Source organism: Zonotrichia albicollis, chromosome 3 (assembly GCF_047830755.1).
Source record: "Zonotrichia albicollis isolate bZonAlb1 chromosome 3, bZonAlb1.hap1, whole genome shotgun sequence".
Taxonomy (NCBI): domain Eukaryota; kingdom Metazoa; phylum Chordata; class Aves; order Passeriformes; family Passerellidae; genus Zonotrichia; species Zonotrichia albicollis.
Window position 1 is genome coordinate 93788851 of NC_133821.1, and position 24628 is coordinate 93813478.

The 24628-nt window shown below is 38.1% G+C and overlaps 1 protein-coding gene across 4 annotated transcripts in view; it reads left to right on the plus strand.

Annotated features, from left to right (window-relative positions):
- Positions 1-24628, plus strand: part of MYT1L (myelin transcription factor 1 like) — a 309881-nt gene that overhangs the window by 77836 nt on the left and 207417 nt on the right. For all 4 annotated transcript variants that reach the window (XM_026793576.2, XM_074538141.1, XM_074538140.1 and 1 more), the window contains exon 2: positions 9176-9290. The gene's annotated coding sequence lies outside the window, so the exon portion shown is untranslated. The remainder of the gene's footprint in view (positions 1-9175; positions 9291-24628) is intronic.

Consider the following 24628-nt stretch of genomic DNA (forward strand, 5'->3'; position numbering starts at 1 on the left):
ACTTTCCCAAGAAAGAAAAACACAAACATTTTTGGAATTCTGTTGACATTTTTCAATCACAGCTGCTTGTGCTGTCACTGACTGCATGTGAATATGCATGGCTGCTGTGACTCAGATGTACTGTCTGCCTAGCAAGCCAAACTATCTGCACTTAGGTTTTCATATTTCTTGAGGCTTCTCCATCATGTCAAGTCAAAGGTCTTTCCTCCTTGCAACTGGTATTATTGAAAGTCCTGAGCAATTGAATGTCTGAAGGTTTCAGGTTTTTAAATTAGGTTTATTGGTTAACTGTAGGAAAAGTTGGATGAGAAATTCTTCGAGTTTCTGCTATAATATAAATTTTTGACCCAGAGTAGTGTTGATTATTTAAAATACACAGAAGAAAATCTGAGGTCTAAGCTGATTATGTTAAATTGCCAGTTGTTTTAGGGCCTAACTTATCCTCATTTCAGTACCTGAACTCTGTATCAACACTAATGAATAGCAACAAGAGGGTAATCAATCTAAACTGCTGACAGTTGTTTTAATTTATGCTATACTCCTCAAGTAGTTGGGTAGCACAAGGGGATACTGCCTAAGTGTCTGGGTGTCTAAGTGTCTACCTAAGTTCATGGATGTTATGCTGCTGTCATGTACTAAAAATAGTGTTTTTGTAGTCTTAAATGGGAACAAGATGAAGCCTGTTGTAAATATATCTTGGGTTTTGTCATATGTAAGAGATTTCCTAATATACTTTGAGTCAGTACTCAAAGTATATTAGGAAATACTGTTAAATAAAATACTGCTCCTAATCTTAAGTGTTCCTTAGGGAATCACTTAAAATGTTTCAGTTCAGAACCTCAAAATTTCTTGGAAGTGTAAGTCTTTTAAGAATTTGGGTGTTAGAGAGTCACTTCTTGTCCTCTGAAGCCATGAAAATAACCTAGGTTTAAGGCTCAAGGCTTGGAGACAGAAGTCTGTAGTTCATTGTTTCATCTCCTCATTATCACTGGAAAGCTGAGGTGCAGCCAGGTACCAGAGCCCTGGCTGGATCTTCTCTTGCAGGAATGTTAGGGACCCATCCATGTGCATTGTGGCAGCCTCTTGTGGCACAGTTCTGCTCCCAGTTTGTTGCTCTTCTGTTGTGATTTGAGTGGCAACTCAGCCCCAAGAGGGGAATGAATCTACTTTTAGATTTCAGTATCTGTAACAAAACAACCCAAAACTGCTTTGGACTTTGAGTAGAAAAAGGGCAGGTTTTAAACCTCTATGTCCTTAGTCAGGACCTGGATGTAGGAAATTATTTGCTTTGCGGGAATGAGACCTGGATCAAAGAAGAACATGGTGAGAAAACCCTGGAGATTCCTAACTATTTTTCAAATCTGTTGCAAAACAATGGACTCTGAAGAAAGAAATGAAAACAATAGGCAGTGGACTAGAACAGTGAAATACGGCAGTGGACAGCTTTTGAACCTTGCTGAGTGAAGAAAAAAGCTTCTTGATACCATTAATTATGTTGATGGTCTGGGATATACTGGGGACAGTGACCAAATATTGCATTATGCAGACTGGTTTTGGAAAATACTGGCGTCTAACACAGCAACTGTACAGTTAAGAATCACCTTAAGGGTTTAATGTAGAAATTAAAATATTGCAAGTCATGGAAAATGTTCAGCTGGTATTCCTATGACCTTCTTGCCATCACCTCTGAACTTGAAAAACTTCAGTTTATTTTAATAAATCTTTCTCTCACCCCATTTTAATTTTCACTTTTCCCACATCTCTTTCTCAACAAGAATGTTAAGATCTGATTTAATTTTCTCTGACATGCATTTATGCTTTTCTGCCATATTTTCCTCTGACTTCTGTCTCCCATTTGCCTCAGTGACCTATCCCTAAGACATCTTGTTCTCTTTCCATCTCTCCTGGCTTGTTTATGCTTGGCAATCCAGATGTGGGCTTCATCATCTCAACATTGACTCCTAATTTCTCATGTCTCTTACATTTCCTTCTATCCTTCACACCTAGGGGAGAGAGGGTCCCAGTCTCATGCTTTATTTCCAGATTCTTCATTGTGAGATGACCTTTTGGAATGTCAGAGGGAGCTGACTGTGGCTCACCCATGGCTTGGCCTACTGCATGAGACCATTGACTATTTCAAAGTATTTTTCTCTCTCACTGTCTCTTTCTATAAATCTTAAACAATTTTACTGAAAAAGGGAAGAGTTTCTCACCTGATCTGCATCTTCTGTGCCCATTGAAAAAGCTGTTGTTTTCTCTGACACCACGCAGTATGTTGCATTACCTGCTCCATTATCTCCTCCTATCTGCTATCTTTTATGATTTTCTATCCAGCACAATCATCAACATTTGCTTGTTTCCACTGAGAAGCCTGGAATTCTTGGACAATACAATGGGTATGAGAAGTTCTGTAATTCAGGGGGGATGATAAAAGGGCATGAGTTTCCTCCTACCATTTATAAATGTTAGGATTCCTGTGGTTTTTTGTTACATTTTCTTTTAAGCTAACACCTCTATTTGTTATGCCCTTAAAAATTTTTTGCATCTAAATAGAATTTAGGCTTGTCTTATGTTGCAATATCTGTTAATCCATAAATTGCTTATTCAAAACCTAGTCTACTGGCTATGCTCAGTGCTACAAAAATGCTCAAGAATTTTTGATTTCTCTTTTGATGCAAATTTATCAGTACAGGGGTAAAACATGCTATAATGTATTAGATAATGAATTCTAAATGTATCTCAATAATGATATAGTTTTTGTATCTTTGGGGAAAAGTTGTACACCTGTTGGTGTATCTGCAGATTATCTTCCATTCATGGATGCTTTACATTCACTCTATTACTATGCTAGTACAGCTCTTTGATATGCAGGTCCCACTGTAGCTGATACCTCAGCCCACCTTAGTTTCCTGCTTTTCACTCTATTGGAAGTCGGTCTGTTGTAGGAACTTGCCCTACAAATATTCCATGACCCATTTGGTGTCTCCTATACCAGCATCAGAGGACACCAAGGTTTTATCTTCCTTAATGCACGTGTTCATAAGCATATTTTCATTTATTGTCTGTTTGCTATTGGAGGTTCTGTGTTGTATTTATGTTCTGTAACTTGCTTTGTCTGTCTCCAGTGGGATACCCGACCTTTGCACCTGAGGCACTGCTTTAATAAGTGACACAGTCACTGTTCTCTTACCTGACAGTACTAGTGAATGTAAGGGGGAAAGAAGAGAGGGTTTCTGACCTAAGGTCATCTGAGAGATAGTCTGAAACCATAAATTCAGACTATGCTTTAACATATGCTTTAACATCCATGGTTAGATTTGACTATAAATGCATTTTGGGATTAATTTAATGCTCTAATCTGATCACAAATAATTTGCAAAGAAATTCAATTAGTAGAAGCATATTCATTTTTCTCCAGTATTTTCCAATTGTTTGTGCAGACAAATGTCAGCCTTACAGGACAGTTATCCTTTCTGTTTACACTTAAGAACAATTATTCTTGGTGTGTGAACAGTCATGTATAGTTTTAGTCTTTGATTAGTTAGTTTTTGTAACAAAAAAGTAATTGAAGTGCAATTAATAACTCACAGTAAATCCTAGTTTTCCTTTGAGATGTATCAGCTTGTAAGTATAATCCTAAATATAGTCCAGTTTGTAAACATTTTTTGGATTTCTATTTCTTGTCACATGTTACTAAAATAGAAATGATTTGCATTTCAGGCAAATCTTTGTGAGTACTGTACAAAGTCACAGTAAGTTTATTCACAACAGTACTTTCTGTGATGTAAATCATTGCAACTGAGTATACATAATGGTAATTTTCGAGTTCAGAATGGTATTTTAGCATTAGCTTGTATGATGTGCTACAAAAATGCTGAGAAGAACATTTCTTATGTATCTGCTACAAAAATCAGTATAGCACAGATTTTCTTTTGCATTTAATTCAGTTACACATAGTTTATCTGTTGCTTCTGAGAATTGTAGTGTTAAGTATCTTCATAGAAATTACTATTATAAAGAAAAGAGGAGTCAGTTTTAAGTATATCAATTTGAAGTGGCCAAGCGACATAAGAACTTGCAGCTTCCAAGTGACAGCTGTTGGGGTGACAGAGTATGACAGTGAAAGAATCTCCCCATACATGTTTCTTTTCTGTCCTGGCAATGGTAAAGCAAATTTCAGCAGAGTGATGTATGAAAATACCATTGCTTTATCAGGCTTGTTTGATATGGCAAAATAGGAGCAAGGCTTCTGTGTACCCTTCCTCCTTGCCCATGTGTATGTAGATGGGTGCTGGAAGGCAAAGACAGGTAGCTATGTACTGATCAGTCTCTCTCTAATATATCTGCATCTTTGCTCATTAGGCTTAAGATGTGTCAAAATTTTTTAAACATGTTTCAGGTACAGCATAGGATCTTTTAAGTCACCATCAAACTGAGACACTGGAAATGAATCCAATATGCAAATACAGTTTTCTGGATTAGTTTCTGTATCTTTCATTTTGGTGTACTGAAAAGGCTAATTCTCTGCTTCTTTATGTTACAATATTGCACTTTTACTTTATTGTTCAAAAGATAATCTTGCTGCAAAATGATTTCAGTTAGGGATTAAAGGAGAGAGAATAAAAATATAACTTGTGGCAACAGATGGCAGAAATAGGCCTTAGCCCACAGAAGAGTCAGTAGATGCTTGATGCTTTCACCTGCAGTCATTAGGTGGATCTGACACTGGGGCATGATCGACTGTGCGAGCAGCCCTGCCCAAAATCTGCCACACAATGCTTTGCTGCATTCAGACAACTTCTCCAATAGTTGTCTGTGTAGGAGGGTAAAACTAAATCTGCTAATAACTTTTTCTGTATGTAGTTCATAGTCTGCAGTGTGTAGGTCTGTATTCTGTAGGTTAATATTATTTGTTTTACACTTCCATTTCACTAGTTGTGGTTTTTTTTTTTCCTTAAGATGCCATTGCTGCTTCTGGTTTGCTTCAGAAAACAGCAGGAAAGATCTGGAAAGGCAAATCAGTTCTCTACCCTACACTTAATTTAATCGTTGGCAAGTTGTTCTGATTACTTGCCCCCTGATTTTCTTCTGTTCTGGCTCTCTGGGTATCAGTTTTGAGAAGGTAAAATCTGCCCACCCAAACATTGACCTTGGAAATGCCCACAGATCAACAGCTTTTAATGTAATCTCCTACGGTTATTTGCTTTGCAGTGTGGTTTTAAGGTGCAGTCCTGTGTGCCATCCTCCCGCTTAAAGACAATTTTCCAATTCCATATTGTCCTGGAATTGAACACACTGTTCACTGCAAGAGCCAGTAACGCTGCAAGCATTTTTTGTTTCCACCACCCTGATTACCTTCTGCAGTCAGGAGAGCCCTCTGCTCTTTCACTCAGGTACACTGTGCACTGTTTCACACTTCTCCAGTGGGCCTCACTCAGGGGATAACTGTTTATCTACCGTGTAAGGGATACACACAGCTTTTCCAAGAGGTCCCCTCACTGCCAGTTGTGTATTTTCCTCATTAGTTTTAAATCCTTGTTTGGCAGCAACTGATCCTTTGAACCATTAATCCAGCCTAAGCTACACTTCACATTAGAAACCTGGCATCCAGTATTAACAGGGATGCTCACTGACTGCCTGCTTTCAGTGGTGGTATTCAGAAAGTTTCCAAGAGCACCAGATGTCAACTTTGGATATCTTTTTCCTTGAAGAAGGACATCCATGCTTCTGTATTTTTATGCCGGATCATTTTTTCTTAATCATCCTTTTTTATTTTTGGATAGAGTTTTATAAGTTTAGGAAACATTTATTTCAAAGCAGGTTGGCACTATGACTGTCTATTGGTAGATCAACATGAAAGTTAATGTAAAATCTCACAAGTGCTTTTACTTTATAGTCTCAAGTGTGTTGTTGATGGAAGAAAGTAATACACTGAACGTAAGGATGGAAAAAACATTTTTTCACCTTAATTTCTTTGTTTTCACAGATTATTGAGAACTTCATACTCTGATTGAAAAAAAATACTTTGTTTGCTATTCACTTAATGGTTGTGATTTAATTTTTTATATTTATATTTCTTGACCTTTGACCTAATGTTTGTTCTAGAGGTTGGACTTTAGTGTTATTTCCACTGAAAAGTGAGACAGATGTCTATCTAATGTAAGCAGTAGTGGGACTAGGCCCATGTATTTTTTATTTGTACACTTTATTCTGAATAATCAGAAGCATGACTTTAGTGCCTTTAAATTAATGTAAAACTTTAATTGCCCAAATCTGTTGATGATCACAAATAACCTCATAAATCTGAATATGAGATAAAATATTTAAGTAATTTTTTTAATTCTATCAAAGTATTTGAAGTAGTTGTAATTATTTCATCTTGCCTTAAAAAAAACCAAAAAAACCACTAAAGCGAATTATTGCCAGAAATAAATCAAGTGACCACCAGTGTTGAAGTGCACTAGAGGAAGTATACAACCTCGTAAAGGCAGGCAGTATTTGCATGAGAGCTGGACACTTTCCTGTGATTTTACTTTAGTGGTTCAGATTTTTTCCCATACCTTCAGGAATAATAAGAACTGGGGGCTCTTGGTGACCTTTCTGGGAATTGCCGGTTCTCAGCATCAGTCAGAATGTAACCTTTTTTGTGAGAATTTTCTTGTCTGCTACTAAAATATCCACTGCTTATAAGGATAAAGTATCCATTCCAGCTGTTTTTGCCATTCACTTGCAAAGTGCATCACTTAGGGCATCTCAGAGCCGGTGACATTTAAGCTGGATTTTAAATGTGCTTTATTTGGGTGTTAAGGAGAATCCAAACTTCAGCATCTTACAAGTACCTTATTTCTTGTTTTGCAAGGGTAACTGAATGGTTTTTTGGGTTCCTGGAACAAAGTATTATTATCATTAGTAGAATAGGAGTAGATAACTATGGAGGCTTTATTTTTCAGTATTCTCAGTGGCAGGCAAGTCACCTATGGCTGTCTTTGCATTTGCCAAGCATTTTGTGTTGAGGCAGGCTCTGAATGGTATTCCCTGTGTGTATTCCCTGAATGGTATCCCCTGGTATTCCCATATATATAAATCTATATGCAAAACGGTAATCCTCAAAAACACATGACCGCTCTTGGATATCAGATCTTTGGCTTTGAAGTGCAGGGTCAAGAGTACATAGTGGAAACCAGTTTGTCAGATCCCAAGGCCTTGTCCTTCAACAACCAGTTTTCAGATCTGTTCTCATTGTTTCCAATAATTAGAAGTTGTAGGTAGACCTCAAAATGTCAGTGTTGGGAGAAGACTGGGAAAAAGCTTCACTCCTCATTTTGGTCTTTGGACACGTCTCAAGCTGAGCAGGGTGTTGGGGCATGGCGAGAACATGTCCGTGGTGCTGCTGGGGACTCCATGGAGCCTTTCATGGTTTTGCTGTGACCTTTCTTCTGTAGATAATGATTTCTTACATGAATTTGTGTTTATAGTTGAAGGTACACAGCGTGTTTCCGCTGTTTTCTCCTTAACAATAAATCCACCAATGCTTACATAGGTAAAGTTTTGTTCTAAGATCAAAGGCACAATAAGGTCACCATGAGGATGCATGCAGAAGTGTTTATAACATAGTTCTTCTCAATCAGTACATTTTTTGAATGAATGGTTTATGTATATTTCCTAAGATTAATTTACTCCTCAGAATGCCACTTAAAAAAAACCCAACAACAACTAACTAGAAATCAAGAATTTTGAACTCTCAAGAAAAGTTATTTGGTTGATGCATAATTTTATTTTATCTAGTTGAATTATGCATTTGAGAAATTAATATTGAAACTTGGTCTTTAAATTATGAAAGAATTTTATGAGAGAAATGATTGTTTCGTTTAAAGGCTCTGTTCTTGGGTATGATTTAAGAAATTTTCTTATAGATTCGCACATTATTTTGAAGATTAAAAGACCCTGTCTTTTTTTTTTTGTAAAACTGTAAAAAAAATTAATAGTAATTGCATGTAAATATTTAGTGCATTTATATGCAAAGTTTGTTTAATAGAAAGGAGTAGTACTATCTTCTAAACTCATAGAATTTTACCTTGCCTGAAAAGCAGCAAATAGGGAGTTGAGTACAGTATCTTTTAGAGGATTTATGGTAATGCTGCTGAATTTAGCTGAGCATAAACAGCATGGTGAGCCCCTCAGGGTCTCTTCATTTTCCTGACACACTCCACTGCTGCCCCATTAACACTTCGTCTGTTATTGCCATCTACTCTGTTTAATGAGTATCTTTGAATTTGAAGTTCTTCCCAAGAAACAATAGCTAAACTAACTGCTGCACCTACTGTAGCTTTCAGTAGTGTATCTTATTCCCTTTGTAATATTTTTTTAAAATAAAAAGTACATGTACATTCTTCAGCAGTGTAGTTACATCACGACATTTTCTTTAATCACAATAGACACTAATCAAAAGCACTAAGTAGTGAATACAGATATGATGCTGTATCTGTCTGTAGAAGGTAAATGCATGCTGAATAGCTGATAAAGGAGGCTTTTCCTTATTTTAAAATTCCTCTAGTTAATACTTACTCTTTAATGTAAAGAAGGAATAATTCTGCTGGAGACTGTGATATCAAAGCAAAATATTTCTTCTAAGAAATCATAAGACAGAATGACTAGGTGCTGTTTTCTGGTATCTATATTAATACAGCTAACTGATGAAAAAGGTCAATATTTGTCTCATTAGATTGGATTCCTAAAACTGAGTTTACCACATTCCTCAGTACACATGAATGAAACATCCTAAATTATGAAACAATAAGCCATATTTTCAGATGAGGACTCAACCTGAATTAAAGCTACAATAGTGTTGTACTGGGATGCACTATAAGCTTTAAGAACAATTCTGATTTTGCATTGACTGTTAACTGATCACAAAAGCGCTCCAAATCGCTGTAGGTATTCAGTAGATCTGGGAAGTCTTTGGAGGGCCAAATAAAAAAATCTGAATAATTGAATAAATTTCTGTTCTAGAAGATTGAGGCAATCAGTTGTTTATTGAAACATGTTTTTATATTAAATGGATTCATTGAAAGCATATTTTTGAAATCTGAAATAACATGTGAGTGATTTTTTGTGTTCTGGTAAGCTTGCTGTCCTTCATTAAACTTTTTGTTTGTTTGTTTGTTTTTATTTTTAGAAAATGAGTCTGGAAGAAAATTGGTGAATTCAATCCAGAGGACCTACAAGCACTCTGACAGGCTCAGAGAGCAGAGTCTGTACCAAAGAGCAATTACCCCACCAAACGATTTCAGGTACAATTGACCTAAATATAGCACTCTCTTGAGATTATTGACAAGAGTTCATTTCCTGTAGTGCTTTTCCCATTTGCCACCCCTGGTAACCACTGTGATCTTATCTGCCTGGTGCTGCATGACTTCTGGGATGCAGTTAAGAATTCTGCTGTGCATTATCTTTAAACAGACAATTCATGCTAAAAGAGTCATTTGCAGTTAAATTAGATGATGCATATATTATTCTTGCTGCTGAAGTTACAAAGAACAGGAGTGACTGCCTGAATCCTTTTGGACCTGAATGCACTAGAATTCTTTTTACTGTGAAATCAAAAAGGTTGTACTAATTAATTTTAAATAAATAGGAAATTTTATTTCATTAAACAGTAACAGTTGAGTTAGATGTGCAGGTGGATAGGTTGGAAAACTTGCTATTTCTTTCACTGTGTTTATATTTATTCATAAAGTGTGACTTGCCCTATGGTCATCCTACTATCTCCAGGCAGTCACAGTAGTTCTCTTATGCTGGCATGAAAAATGAGCATATAAATTGAATGTGTAAGTGTACAAAATGTGGATGAAGTGAATTCAGAGGCTAGGAATGATAAAATCCATTTTAGTTTTGAGGAATGCATTTTTTCTTAAGCATTGCTTACAAACTTGTTTAAAATGCTGGATATATTTGCATTCCATATATGTGGAGTATAGGAAAAATAGATGGTATTCCCTTGGTATTCATCACAGGGGTTCTTTCTTGAATCATTTTTCTTCTGCTGAATTTTTATTTGGAAAAATCTATACATTGTCCAGAAATTCAGAAGTCTGGTATCAGATTCTATGCTGAGCAGCTGTTGGAGGGCCATTTGTCACAGACCTTTATGAGCTAATACCACAGGACACAACTGTGTTATGATTTTCCTGCATATCAAAAGAACACCAGAATACTTTTACTTTACTAGCAGAGTATACTCTGCCAGTAATCATAGGCCCCACTCTTCAAAGGAAACTCAGGAAGTTCAGCTGAAAGCTGAATAATTTACAAGATAGAGACATATATACACTATATTGGTCCACTGACTTGATTCCTTTGATGATGATGGACAGCGGTTATAAATGTAGTTAAACTCAGAAATCCTATACTAAAATAAGATGAAGCATGAATCAGTTAATTGTATGAGATAGTAATTATTTTATTACAGGAAAAATTTGGATTAGATACAGAAGAACATTTACCTGTGACTTATGTTTTGCTAGTGTACTTTAAGGGGTTGATGAGACACAGAGTATGTCACAGTGGAAAGGAGTAGTAATTTGAAATGGAAGTGTAAGAAGAAAGCAATAAAAGAATAGGTAGAGGTGGGATGAGAATATGCAGGGCATGACTAAATGGATTCTCAGCTCAGGTTGAGCTCATGGAACTTCTTGTGCTGTAGTTTGGGATCATGAGGAATATGTATAGTGCTTTCTGGTGACTGCTAAAGAAAATAGTTTGGAAGTTTGAGATGTGAGAGAATGTACATGAGGAATTTAAATGGATTCGTGAAAGGATGTTTCTGTTGTAGAGTCTTCTACAGAACAAGGCAATTAAGGAACATGGACTTAAGGGTGAAAAAATAAATCAGTCCTGCCCCAACACAAAGAGAGAGAGAAAACTCATAAGAAGATACCAGCAGCACCAGAGCTTAAACTGAAATATTTACCTTCTTACGTTTGGTATTTTGCAAACAGAATTTTTCATATTAACTCTTGCAATGCTGCAAGAGCTTACCTTAAAACTTGCTGATGTGATTTTTCCCATTTTCTTTTAGATAAAATGTATCTAAAGCTTCATTTTTTTTTTTTATCTGCAGAGATTATCAGATGCACACATTTTGTTAATCTTGATATTCCAGAGACCTGACATAAAACTGTTGTGCATACTATAAATCATTAAATCAGTTTCAAATTTAGAAACTAATGCTGGAAAAGACCATTCAAACTGACTTTTCTTTGTGAATCATCTTCATGAGGATTGCTCACTTCAGCTGCTAACAGATAGAAACATCATTCTGAGCCTTCTGTTAAGCTACATCTTGTAGTAAATTATGGACCCAATGAAAGGTGCACCATCTTAAGCATTTTATTATAGTTATTTTATATCTTGAAAGGATATTCTGGTTCTTTACAGTATGCAGACCCATAGAGGACAGTATCACAGATTAGGGATTTTATACTTGCTTCTGTATTCAGTTTGCCCTGCCATGGCAGAGAAAAGGCATAATAAAGCAACCCTAATTAGGCAATGTAGGAATCTCTGGTATGCACCATTTTTCTTAGGCAGCTATATATTATTTCTACTTGTTCTATGGTGCCTCAGGGAATAAGAAAAGTCTGGCCCATTAATTAGAGAATTAGCTTACAGTTGGGAAAGATGCGTTCAGGTTTTGCCTGTGCCACAAATTTTCTACAAGACATTTAGCTAAGTTTTGACCAAAATTCAGCACAACCTAAGGATTGGGGTTGGTGACCATATTTCTCCGTTTTTGAAGCAGAATCATGTGTTCTTCTTGTTTATGGCATCTTAGTTACCCCCCCTTAAATAACTGAGTAGTCAGAAATCCTCACTCCCCTCATTGGCTGAAGTGAATTCTGTATACTTCTCTGTCGTGCTTGCCTTGTGTGAGGGTGTTGATGGAATGGCAGGGATGCACAAAGTAATGCCTGATGTTAGTTCAGGTAGAGAGTTACAAAGACACTGTCATGGTGACGAGTTCATGTTAGTTCTTGGCAGTCTAAATCTTCCTAGCACAACCTTCTGAAAAAGCTAAGTTCATCAATCAAAGTGTCATATGTTGCTAAAATTTGCAGTTTAGAAATTGTCACTATAAATGTAAGTAGTAGGAATCATCACATAAAATTATGCTTATTTTTCTTTGTGTCTTTCCAGACCAAAATGGTTTTAAAAATGAGGCAGTAGGATGCTTGAATTGCAGTTTCTAGGCAGCATCTCTGCTCCTGTGAGCAGGCATGGTTGTTTTAATGCATGGCCCAGCCCAGTGATTGGTCATGGGCTGCTGCTGATGTTAGCATGCCAAAGAGAACATGTGACATTAAAGGTAAAAATGCCAGGGCAGGGGCATATCACCAGTAAGAATAAGAAAAAAAATATTCTTGAGCTTTGTTGGATACATAGCTCAGCCTGACAGAACATCTAATCCTTAAATCATCTTGAAAATTGACTGGGTTATAAAATCAAATTAAACCCACTGTGAAAGATCATGGTCTCTCTTCAGTGCATTAGCAGGCATGTGCTTATATCTCAATCGCAGAGTAAGGGGAATACACCACATAAGTAAAAATGTTTTTAAGAGAAATCTGATTATGATAGAGCTGACTGTTTTTGTAGCAAACATTTAGAAACTTTTCGAATAATTTGATTAGAAGAGATAAAAAATCATTTTGCTAGATCATTACATCTTCTTAATGTTGATTCCCTTCTTTTCTCCCACTTTAATATTTTCTGTAGAAGGGTTATCATGTAGCATTATTTTGATTAGTTTTTAGTTACTGAAACTAACTTAGCTTTGTTATGTGATCTTAAATGATTCTTTTTTCCTTATCAATACTGGGTATTGACTTTTGGTGGGCAAAAGAAATCTTAGCACCCTTAGGCAGATTTTGCCTTCTTCCACTGCAGATGAATGACTGTGTATTGCTCTAACTGAAGTATTCGTTCTCAAGCCAAGGAAGACAGAGGAATAATTTGAGAGCCAAGTAAAGTTCTGAAAAAGACTTCATTGATCAAGTAGAATTTGGGTCATGGTTTAGTTAGGTCAGAATTATGCTTCTTATACAGTAGAAATAAAGCTTTTATTATCAGGTCTACATATAAAGAAAGACTTTCACATACCGAGACAGAAGGGATGCAGAAGCGCATTTTTTCTGCACTTCATTCACCTTCAGTGCACTGAGGAATGTTAAGGAAAGGAATATGATAAAAAACGATAAAGATTCTTATCTGGCAAGTAGCTAAAGCCAAGAGAAGGTGTATGTTTCTTAGCCAATCAAAGCTAGAAAGAAATTGTTTTTAAAAGTGGGCAGGAAGAGAAAGCTGTGAGCAGATTCTTATAAATTCAACAGTCCTTTCTGTGCAGAAATAGGTTTTGACTCCATATTAATTTTATTGCGAACAACATGTAAAGAAAGCAGTGCACTCTAAAAGTTCCCACTCTTGTGAATATTTTTGTAAAGGTGTAGAGGGAGTAGGTACTATCATTTCTTGTTCATTTCATGAGGGAGTTGCTCCCCTGTGGTTTGGGAGAGACCAGTCTGTGCTGCTCAGCAGCTCTCAGTAGTATTGTCCTCACATGACCTTGTGGATGGATTTCTATTTCAAAATCATGCAGAAGCTAAATATTGCTGAAAATAGCATTCACTCCTGTTTTGTTCCTTTCATAGCTTCTGGGGTGAAATTTATCTGTCCTAATGTAATGTCTTTTCTATCTAAATTATCTTTGGCTGGGCTACCTTTATAGTCAATGGAGAGAAATAGACACTTTTTAGGGCATGATTCATCTCCTAGGAAGGCAGACATCTAAGTAGGTCAGATGAATCAGACTGTACAATAGCACATTCCTTACTAGAGAGAATAAAGGAAACCTAGGGATCAGCATGGATGTTGATGCATATATTGCAACTAATCTAAAGTTAAGTGAAATGAACTTTATGTCTATAGGAGCTAAGTCAGAGTTCAGAGTCAGAGGAGAAAATCTTACTCTTCAGGAAGCACCCTTTTCTTCAGAGCTTGTGGTTTCACTGTGCTGAATGCAAGTTCATAATCATACCCATGAGGTGGTGATACATTAAAAAAAATTACACACCCTGCTTCTCCTAACTTAATATTTTAAGGTGTGATGATTGAGTAGACTGAATTTTGTGACTAGGTAATTTGTATATATTTATCATCAGTGATTCACTGGTTCCACAGAGGCACAATTTTTTTGCTAGTCTCTGCTAATAATCTGTATGTATGTGGTTTCATCATGGTTTTGGTTCACTTGTGAACCATTTCAGCACCAGACACTTTTTTCTCAATCAGAAACCTCTTCAAGGAGAAAGAGAAGGTATGCATTTTATTTAGAGTACTAGATTAATTTAAATTAGTCCTTCATAATAATCATTGCTGTTAGTGCCAGAGTTTCACTAAATGCTCCAGTAGATGAGGTGGTTAGTGCAAATGTGCCTGAAAGTCTCAACAATGAATATTTTCAAATGCTAACAAATGAATTTTGCAAAAAGGATCTTCATTTTGGTTTGTATTTGGGTGTATCAATCATAACAATAAAATGGGACATACAAGAATGAACAGCATTATTTATTTAAAATATATTTAAAATACAAAATCAACAAATGAAGACTCACCTAAACACCAGTGAAGCTTTTTCATATGCTGCTCTTCTCCCATTGTTTGCAAAACTGCTGATCCAAGCAAACCTGCAAGACTTTTGTCAGATGCATGCCCAGGAGTAGCACAAGGATGACAGCCTGGAGTAAGCAGATTGCTAGTGAGGCTAGCAGGTGCCAAAACATGCTGTTTCATGACCCAGTGTAAAGATGCCAAAAATAATCTCACATGTACTTCAGTAAATAAAAGCAAAAACCCATCAGGCTTCAGAAATAAAGTGTGTGGAACTGTCTGAGATTAAGAAAGAAACTTAAAGTTAGAAGGCCAGTGTTCTAATTTTTGCCTTGCAACAGATTAGCTGTGTTATGGTAGTGAGGCATTTTGGCCCAAATCTCTGTTTTGCTACTTAAATAGATGGCATGGTTTTGAAAAGAAAGTGGGAGCAGAATTACAAAGTATTCCACAGATAAAACCATGAACTTAAGTTGAATCACATGCAAATGTTGACTAAATATCTGCCCCATTTCCCCTATCTTTCGGAGTCATAGCATTTAGCTGTCTTCATTTATGGTAATTTCAAATGCATAAACAAAAATAAAAATTGCTTTGTAAGTTAAAACATTCTAAAACCAGTTTTTCCTCAAGTGCAAGTGTTGTAAAATTACTTTGTGTAAAATCCCTATATCACTGATTAGGTTGCTCAGGGAAGCTGTGGATGCCTGGAGATGTTCAAGGCCAAGTTGGATGAGGCTCTGATTAACCTGGTCTAGTGGGTGGGAACCCTGCCTGTGGGAGGGGTTTTGGAATTAAATGATCTTTAAGGTCCCTTCCAAGCCAAGTCTTCCTATGATCTTACTGTTAAAGGTGAAAGTAGACTCACAGCCTTGGAACACGTTTGTTTGATCAACCTGAAAACTATTTGCTTTAGATCCAAATGTCCATGTTAAACAGTTTCATTTAACTTCAAAGACAGCAATACCAGCAATGTGCTAAGTGAACTCAAACTTGCAAAATGCACTGTGAAATTGTGAGAAACATGGAAGTAGTTGGTACTCTGTGTTTGGTATGTAGAATAAGATCAATGAAATAAAATAAATGACTGATACTGATATGGAGTCAGGGGTGAAAATTATCTAAAAAAGCAGTTGAGAAATTTTACATACATTTTAAATATTGTATTTAAGTTTTAAATCCTTCTGGTGCTGTAAACCTTTCCATATCTGCTGCTGATCATATATTGTGAAGGGTATCTAGAAGTTTCTAAAAGATAAGAATAATTGTCATCGAACCAGAGTATCCTGGTTTGATAGCAACCCACAGAGATCATTGAAGTCCAGTTCCTGGCACTGCACAGGACCATCCCAAGAGCCACACGGTGTGCCTGAGAGCTTTGTCCATATTCTTGAGCTTTGCCAGGCTTGGTGCTCTGACCACTTCTCTGGGGAGCCTGTGCCAGTGTTCCAGAACCTTTTGTGGGTATCCAACCTGAACCTCCCCTGGTACAGCTCCAAACCATTCCCTCAGGTCCTGTCACTCATAACCAGAGAGAAGAGATTGGTTCCTGCCCCTCTTCTTCCCCTCTTGAGGGAGCAAGGAGGTCTGCAGAGGAATTGTGATTGCTATAGTTTGGCAATTATGGCAGGAATGATGATTGCTGTAGTTTGTAGTGAAGTGCCCATGTGCTAAAATTTTCAGGGTGAAAAACTATTTTGATGGTAACAAGCACTTTATCTTAAAATTTGTTATGAATGCAGAGTGAAGGAATTTAAAATTTAAGAGGTAAGGTATGTTAGATGGTTCAGTGTATGGTCTGAAGTACCCAGTGAGCTGGCTCTGTGTTTTTAATATAAGAGATTAGAGAAACAAAATCTTCTATGCTGTGTGCCTATTCCATCAGCAGGACACATAACTTAGCCCTGGTACCCAGGCAGTGCACACAGAAACAAAACCAGGAGACATCTTTTAAAACTGAGGTCCTACCTTAAGTATCTATATATTAAACATGTGGTGGGTCATATCTTTGAGTGCAACAGAAAGTAAAAAATGAACTCACACTACAAAATGTGATCTCTGGATAAATATGCTGGTTTAAGAGACACAGTCATTCTTAAAGGACAGAATATTTCAAATGAAAGCCACTTAATTGATCAGCTAGATATACAGATACATACATATCTACCCTTATGTACACAAAGAGCCTGTGGTTTTCACAAAGAGAAAGTCACATCCATATGAAAACACGGAGGCAAAGGTTGGATTTGGCTTGCACTTGTATGTTCTTGAGCAGGACTGATAAAAAAGAGCCATGTATTATCTCTACATCACTTGAAGTTCATGGAGTTTAAGTGTACTCTTTGCTTGTGAGACTAATTCATAAATTTTGTCTTGAATTCATGTACTTCAAGGAACAATGGTCGGCTGCAGGAGCTACTGTAGCTTATTACATAGAAGATGCTCTCTAACCTGCTTATTTTGCAATTTATGATGCTAAAGGAACTTCTTGGCTAAAATCCAATCTTTCTGTAGAAAATAAGAATAATTGGTAATAAAACAGTCATTCCTATATTCCATTTCAGCATTGCATTCCAAAAGTAAATTCTGCTTTGAAGTGGATGAATATAATAGAGACAATTAATATAGGTTCTTTATTCAGATCTCAGTTATTTAATGGATCTTCAGTTATTTTATATATTGTGTGTGGAAATCTACATTAAAGACCCCAAACACTAAAGCTAATACATGCCAGAATTAACTTTGTTAAGGCAAGTCAATTTAATCTCCCCCATGCATGTGCATTGTGAAGACTTCTTTAATGACATGATCACATATTGTTTTTTCTTAGAAAATCTTCTCCTCTTTCACTTCACAGAATGTGTGATAGTCACTTAATGAGCAGCTGTGCTAGATTTTGTTTTCATGACATTGTTCTGTGGCCCCACACCTTGTTTGCTATAGAATATTTAAGCCTTGCTCTGGAGACATAGTTATTATTATTAATTTGCATTTTGGGATTTTCCTAGTATCGCGATAGTGCCAAGGTGATGAGCAGACATTAAATTAGCATTACTGCAGCCCTCTGAGATTGGCAGACAGTCTGATTCCAATTTTATGGCTGGGGAACCATGGCCCAGAATACTGTGTTCAAAAACTGCCACCAATCTACAGGACCAGCCTGAGCTGCTGAGGTCCAAAAGCCTTGACTCATTACTGTCACATAAAACTTTTCCAACTAAAGTCTTCATGTCTACAGCTATGTATGTCTCTGAACATTCATCTCTTCTGCAAATTCAAATGTCTCCTCTCAGTGAATCACATGGAAAATGAAGAATATACCTGCAGTGACCACTTGTGAAAAAGCTGGTTTGAATTACTGTAATGGAAACTTTATGTCAAGGAAAGATAGAATCCTGCTTTCTAGACTGACATCCAGTTACTCTAACTATTCTTCTTGTTGTTTTTATATGGGCCCACTTTTTAGTGCATTTCTTCAAAAAGTTCTTTACCATCTACAGTACGCAGTTGTGATTCATCCTTGCAGCAAGGCCATCTTGTGCACTGTATGAGGCAGGTGTGTTCTGGTAACAATAGATATGAGTCATGCCATTACTCTTCATGCTCATTCACAAGATGAGGGAAAATTTGGTTATATAGGCAACCTGGAACTTCTGGCATCTTTTTTCTGGATTTGGTCACATTAAAAAGGTTTTTTGAAAATGTGTCTGTGTGAGAGAGATGGAAATAGAGACAGAGGGAAAGGTAATGAGTACACACCATTTTAAAATAGAAACTTCTGAGAATGTCTCAACCCCAGTCTGAATTGTGAGATGCTTGGAACCTTAAAATGCCCCACACAAGGTTGTACCATTTTTCTGTTAAACAAATTTCATGGTTTAATATTCTGCAAAAACTATTGCTGAAGGAGTAAGATGCAAAACACCTATTTTCACTGCCATCTGACTGAACAGATATTTTCTGACAGCACAGAAATCATGAGAAACTGAAATTTGGTTTCCAGAAGACCCAAAAAGAGGTTTCAGTCATTATTGATTCTCTGCTCAGTTCTTAATGACCTTTCCTACCTGTGTTCACTGTCTGTTAAAACTGAGTATACCCCAGTTCTGTGTCCTAAGGACAGCAGTTCTATTTCTCACTGCCCCACTGGCTTCTTGTCCCATGTTTTTTTTTTTTTGTTTTGTTTTTTTTTACTATAAGTGTAGTATAAGTACTTGTTCTTTGCCTCCAGTCTTCAGTGCCTTTCTACAGTTAGATGTTTGTTAGTCTCCATCCCTTATTCCTCTGGGGCTGGATCTCAGGGCTTGTGTACATGTTTCTCATTCCCACTGGCTCTCCAGCCAGAACTCCATTGTCAAGCTGTGTTTTCAGTTTCTGTGCCTCCAACCATCTATCATTTGTTTCTTTGCATTCCTGTTCCAAATACTGCTATGAAATGTTGGCTCTTCCCTTATTTTTCCTGTCTGCTACTTCATTTTCCTTTGGGCAGTAGGGAACTGATAGAACTCTTTTGATATTTGTGAATATCATTGTTAATTTGAGAGCAGAGCCTCTGCTCATTCTAGGACAATGTTGCATAAGCTTAATTTCTTTGCTGAAAATTTGGACTTCATTTAGAAGACAGAAGCAATGCACCCATGACTGATACTCAAGACCTGATCCTAGTCCAGGCAAACTTTTCTAGTCCTGCTGGATACATATAATTTCTACTTAGGCATTTTTGCTTTTTTTTTCCTCCATTGCTGGTCCTACTTTATCTGATCATCAGTCTTGAATCCAGATAGTTTTTTCTAGGTGAAACCAGACTTTTGGGATGTTGCATGAGTACAACCCCAGAATTCAGCACTGAAATTAAACCTACCAGTTATTTGAGTTACAGATGCCCCTCTTGACACATCCCAGTAACAAGTGGGCAGGTTAATCTCTTCAGCAGAATGTTAATGCACAGAGTCTATGCAGAAAAACGCTGCAATATTAATATGTGGGAATTGTATAGTGCCAGATACTATTCAGTTTACTTACTGCACACTCATGTAAGAGTTGAATGTAGAAGGGATCCCTGGTTTATCTAGTATAATCTTGCTTAACATAGGCTGCATACTCTTGAATCACTCTATAGCTGAAGAAGGCCTACTCATTATTTGAACTTAGATTTAAAATATCACACAACAGTCTATTTGTCTCTGTCCTTCATAAGTTGTAAAGCTTTGCATAACTTTTGAAATATATTTAGAATTCTAACCAGCTCCGAGAGGGACTGAGCTATTATCTTCATGTAAAAAGTGGTATCCCATGTAAATGGAAACAAGGTTGCACTGGAAAAAACTCTCTTGGCATTGTTTAATTAGCGTATTTAATTTCCATGCTTTCAAAATGCCCAGTATTTTGGAAGCTTCACAATACTGCCCTCTGCTTCTTTCTGTTTCTGGCTCTTTTATGCCATTGCACTTTGCTTTGTCATCTCAACATCTGGCAAGAAACTTGGAAGAGCTCATTATCAATAAAAGATTAGGGGAAAATAGATGCCAAAACAGCCTAAACATCATTATGTAGGCAGTGGGAAATATTTTAAATGAGAGTAAGGATATTGGATTTGGGGCAAAACAATAATGATGGTTACATTTGTTAGAATAATTATGGAAGATTTGTTCCCGGTTCCCTGCCTTGCTCGCATCAGTCGGTTCTTGTCCATCTGTGACACAGTTCCTTATCAATAAAATGGGAAGAGCACTGTCTCACAGATATTAAAATAGTTGCTTCAGAGATACCATAGAAAGAAGGAAAAAATTAATTTTACTCAACCTATTGTAGAATTATGGTGTTGGGGGATTCAATATAAGTAAATAAGGTGGTATAGAATGCAATCTTACCCCCTAAAGAGTTGCATCTGAGCCAATTACTAAACATTAGGAGCAGGCCTGATGTTAACAGGCCACACCTGTAGCCAATAAGAAGTGTTATAAAAGAGTGGATTGGTTGGTTGGGGGACTGGCATTTGTTGGCTGCTGTGAGGATAAGGAAGAGTCAGTGCCTAGAGGAGCTGTGTACAAGAAATGTCGAGGTATGAAACTCTAGCAATATGGAACCCTTGCAAGGTAACAACATTATGGCTTGTATGAGTAGTGTAATACTGATGGTATGTCTCATATGAGAGCTGTTGTTGATGGGTTGGGAAGTTTTAAACCTAAGATGAGTGAATTTTTCCAAGTCTTTGTTTACACAGTTCTCCTCATTGTTTTATTATCTTCCCCTCCCCTAAAGTAATGTGCATGCTTTCATGTTTTGTATTTCCTTTCTCACAGCTCCTCACTACTGCTCATTTTTCAGTGTTGCTCCTGTTCCTCCAGAAGTGCCTCTGTCTTTCCCTTATACTTTAAATTTGCACATTATGCATGGTAGCATCTCTTTTTGAGCAGTCTGCCCCAAGTCAGTGTAAAGGGTCTTCTGGGCTGTGTGACGGTGATGAGGTGTTGAGAGTGCCAAGATGAATGAAGTAGCAGTCAAATTTAGTGCAAATATATAACTAGTCTATGGGGAAGAAAAAAATATACATCTGTTTTCACAGCAGGAGTCTCTTAGTTGTGTGAAGTAGTTCTTTGATCTGAATGGCATGTTCTTAACTTGAGAGGAATTATTTGTGGAGTTAGGAAGAGCTTTGTTGTAACAGAGAGAAACAGCTTGGCACTGACCATCCCTGTATTCATCACACAGTGTCCTGTTTGTCTTCATAGTTGGGGTAGCCCAAGGCAAATGCAAGCTTTGTTGATAATACTGTGTCCTCACTGCTTTGTTGCTCAAGGTGTGTGTATTTAGGGACATATTCTGTAGCTGTCTATGCTGAGATATTTAAAAATTATTGCCAAGTTAATCCTACTACAAGACCTGTCTGTGTTCTGGGAAGGAATTGTTCAAACTGCGGAATTGAACCTCTGTGGAAGGGAGTTGAGTCTCTTTTCGTGCTGCAAGACCTACATAAAAAAGCATGGCTGGATTCCTGGTCACACAAAGGATAATAATGTAGATTTATGTGCTGTCAAAATTCACTGATTTTTCCTGTGAAGGTGTCATGGTTTGAGCCTGGCACAGAGCCAGTGCCCCCCCATGAAAATGCCTCACCCTGGTGTCTGCTGTGAGATGTGACCAGGAATAAGCAAAACAGGCTCTAACTTAAACATAAAGAACACTTTATTACTTAAACTACAGGAAAATAGGGAAAGACTATAAGGAAAAGAAAAAAAAGAAATTGAAAACCTTACAAAAAAACCTTCCTCCTCCCCACTCCCTGACTTTCCCAATCCGATACATTCTCCCAAATCAACTGCCCAGCCTTGGCCCCACACTTTAGTATACTCAAACTGCAGTTCATGAAGAGGAAAGGAGTCCTTCTTGTTCCATAGGCTTCTCCTGGAAACACACTGAAACCTCGTGTGCTTCCTTGTCACTTCGGCACCGCCCGGAAAAAGTCCTTTTGCCGCTTGTGACATCTTCCTTCCATGCCCAGTGCTCTCACCACTGACGGCATGGACCAGAGCTGCTTTTAGGGTTGTCTTTCAAGGATGCCTTGTCTCACTCCAAAAAGGCACAGTCTCTGCTTTGGGACATCTGTCCCCCCCATATTTTTCCAACCCCCTGGGGCCGGGGGGTCCTCACGAATGAACCCTCCTGGCTTTGAGGCACTGCCTCCCCCTAAATGCAGTCTGTGTCACAGGAACAACTGAGTCCATGGCCACAAGAAAAGTCCAGCCAAAAGGCCACTCCAAATCATCTCTCCCCATCCAATCATCTCCACGTTCTTCGGGCCAGGTCCTTGTCTCATCTCATCTCTTATCTCCCTTCTTATTCAGCTTCGAGGAGGATTAGCATTTTTGCAAGGCCCCAATCATGAAAGAAAGGGTTAAAAGTTTTCAGTCTCTGTCACTCTCAGAATGCTGGTAGAATGCTGGTACTCCCACAGGTGCTGCTGCTCCACCGGCCAGGCTGCACTCTTCCCTCCGTCCAGCCTTGCTGCTGGGCGGGGGGAGGGGCAGCCATGCGGTAGGCCCGGGGCCTGGACGGAGATGGGGGTGAGAAAGTTCTCAAGGATGGAAGGGTGGCGGAGCCCCAAGAAACATCGGGCAGCCATTACCCCCCCCCCCCCAGGAGGGAGAGAGAGGGAGAGTCGGCGGTGATAGCAGCCGGCCCAGGAGGAGAAAGGGGGGGAAGGGCGCAGCCCAGCCGGCCGCAGCAGCAGCAGCACGTGTGGGAGTATTATCGTTTTGAGATAGATAAAGACTGAAAACTTTTAACCCTTTCTTTCATGATTGGGGCCTTGCAAAAATGCTAATCCTCCTCGAAGCTGAATAAGAAGGGAGATAAGAGATGAGATGAGACAAGGACCTGGCCCGAAGAACGTGGAGATGATTGGATGGGGAGAGATGATTTGGAGTGGCCTTTTGGCTGGACTTTTCTTGTGGCCATGGACTCAGTTGTTCCTGTGACACAGAGACTGCATTTAGGGGGAGGCAGTGCCTCAAAGCCAGGAGGGTTCATTCGTGAGGACCCCCCGGCCCCAGGGGGTTGGAAAAATATGGGGGGGACAGATGTCCCAAAGCAGAGACTGTGCCTTTTTGGAGTGAGACAAGGCATCCTTGAAAGACAACCCTAAAAGCAGCTCTGGTCCATGCCGTCAGTGGTGAGAGCACTGGGCATGGAAGGAAGATGTCACAAGCGGCAAAAGGACTTTTTCCGGGCGGTGCCGAAGTGACAAGGAAGCACACGAGGTTTCAGTGTGTTTCCAGGAGAAGCCTATGGAACAAGAAGGACTCCTTTCCTCTTCATGAACTGCAGTTTGAGTATACTAAAGTGTCGTGCCGGGCTGGGCAGTTGGTGTTTTGGGAGAATGTATCGGATTGGGAAAGTCAGGGAGTGGGGAGGAGGAAAGTTTTTTTGTAAGGTTTTCAATTTCTTTTTTTCTTTTCCTGTAGTTTAAGTAATAAAGTGTTCTTTATGTTTAAGTTGGAGCCTGTTTTGCTTATTCCTGGTCACATCTCACAGCAGACACCAGGGTGAGGAATTTTCATGGGGGGCACTGGCTCTGTGCCAGGCTCAAACCATGACAGAAGGGTTAAAACAAAAAATGTGTAAAGCCCAGCTCAATAACAGCCTTGACAGCCACCACCACCTCACTCAGCTTTAAGCACATTGAGCCTTCTCAGTTCACACTGATCTTAAATATTGACTAACAGGGCATGATAAATAGCTCAGCATTTTGTAGATCTAATTCAGAACAATTTTGTAGGGCTAAGGTCTATGGACCTATCCATGCTAGGTCACACTGGACAACAAGGAAAAGCAGCATTAATCCCTTCTTTCTTCAGAAAGTTCAACTTTTGTAGATCCCAGCTGCTATGAGCTGGTAGTCAAGAAAATGAGTTCTCAGAAATATGGCAACAAAGACGGTTTTCTCTAAACAAAATAGACTGGAGACAGGCAAAATCAGTCTACTTCATATACGGTAGAGGAAAATGGGACAAAGTGTCATGCTGGCTGTATTTCCTGCCAAATCATGGCTTAAAATGTAGCTGTGGACCAGCAATATGATCGATGTAGAAAAGTAATAAATTTTCTAGGAGCTAGTAAATGCTGTCCTCTAACTAGCTTAGGACAAGTCTGTGTTTTAAAGGTAGAATTTCACACATGGCACAATATTAAATAGAACTATTCCTTTTATAGAATCTTTTTTATCCTGACAAATGTGTTTGAGTTCATACTTTTACATTTTTAATAAAAAACAGGCCAAATTTTCTGCTCCTTTGGTCTGAATCTGGAAAGTGAATTTTTAAAATTAATAAGGATGAGCCTGATTTGACAACCTTACTTATGTGAGTAGTTCCTCAGTGACTGCTCTGTTTATCAGTGCCAAGGATATCAAAGATCCAAAACCTTTTTCCTTTAATTTCTTGAAAAGTAAAAGACAGAAATCTAT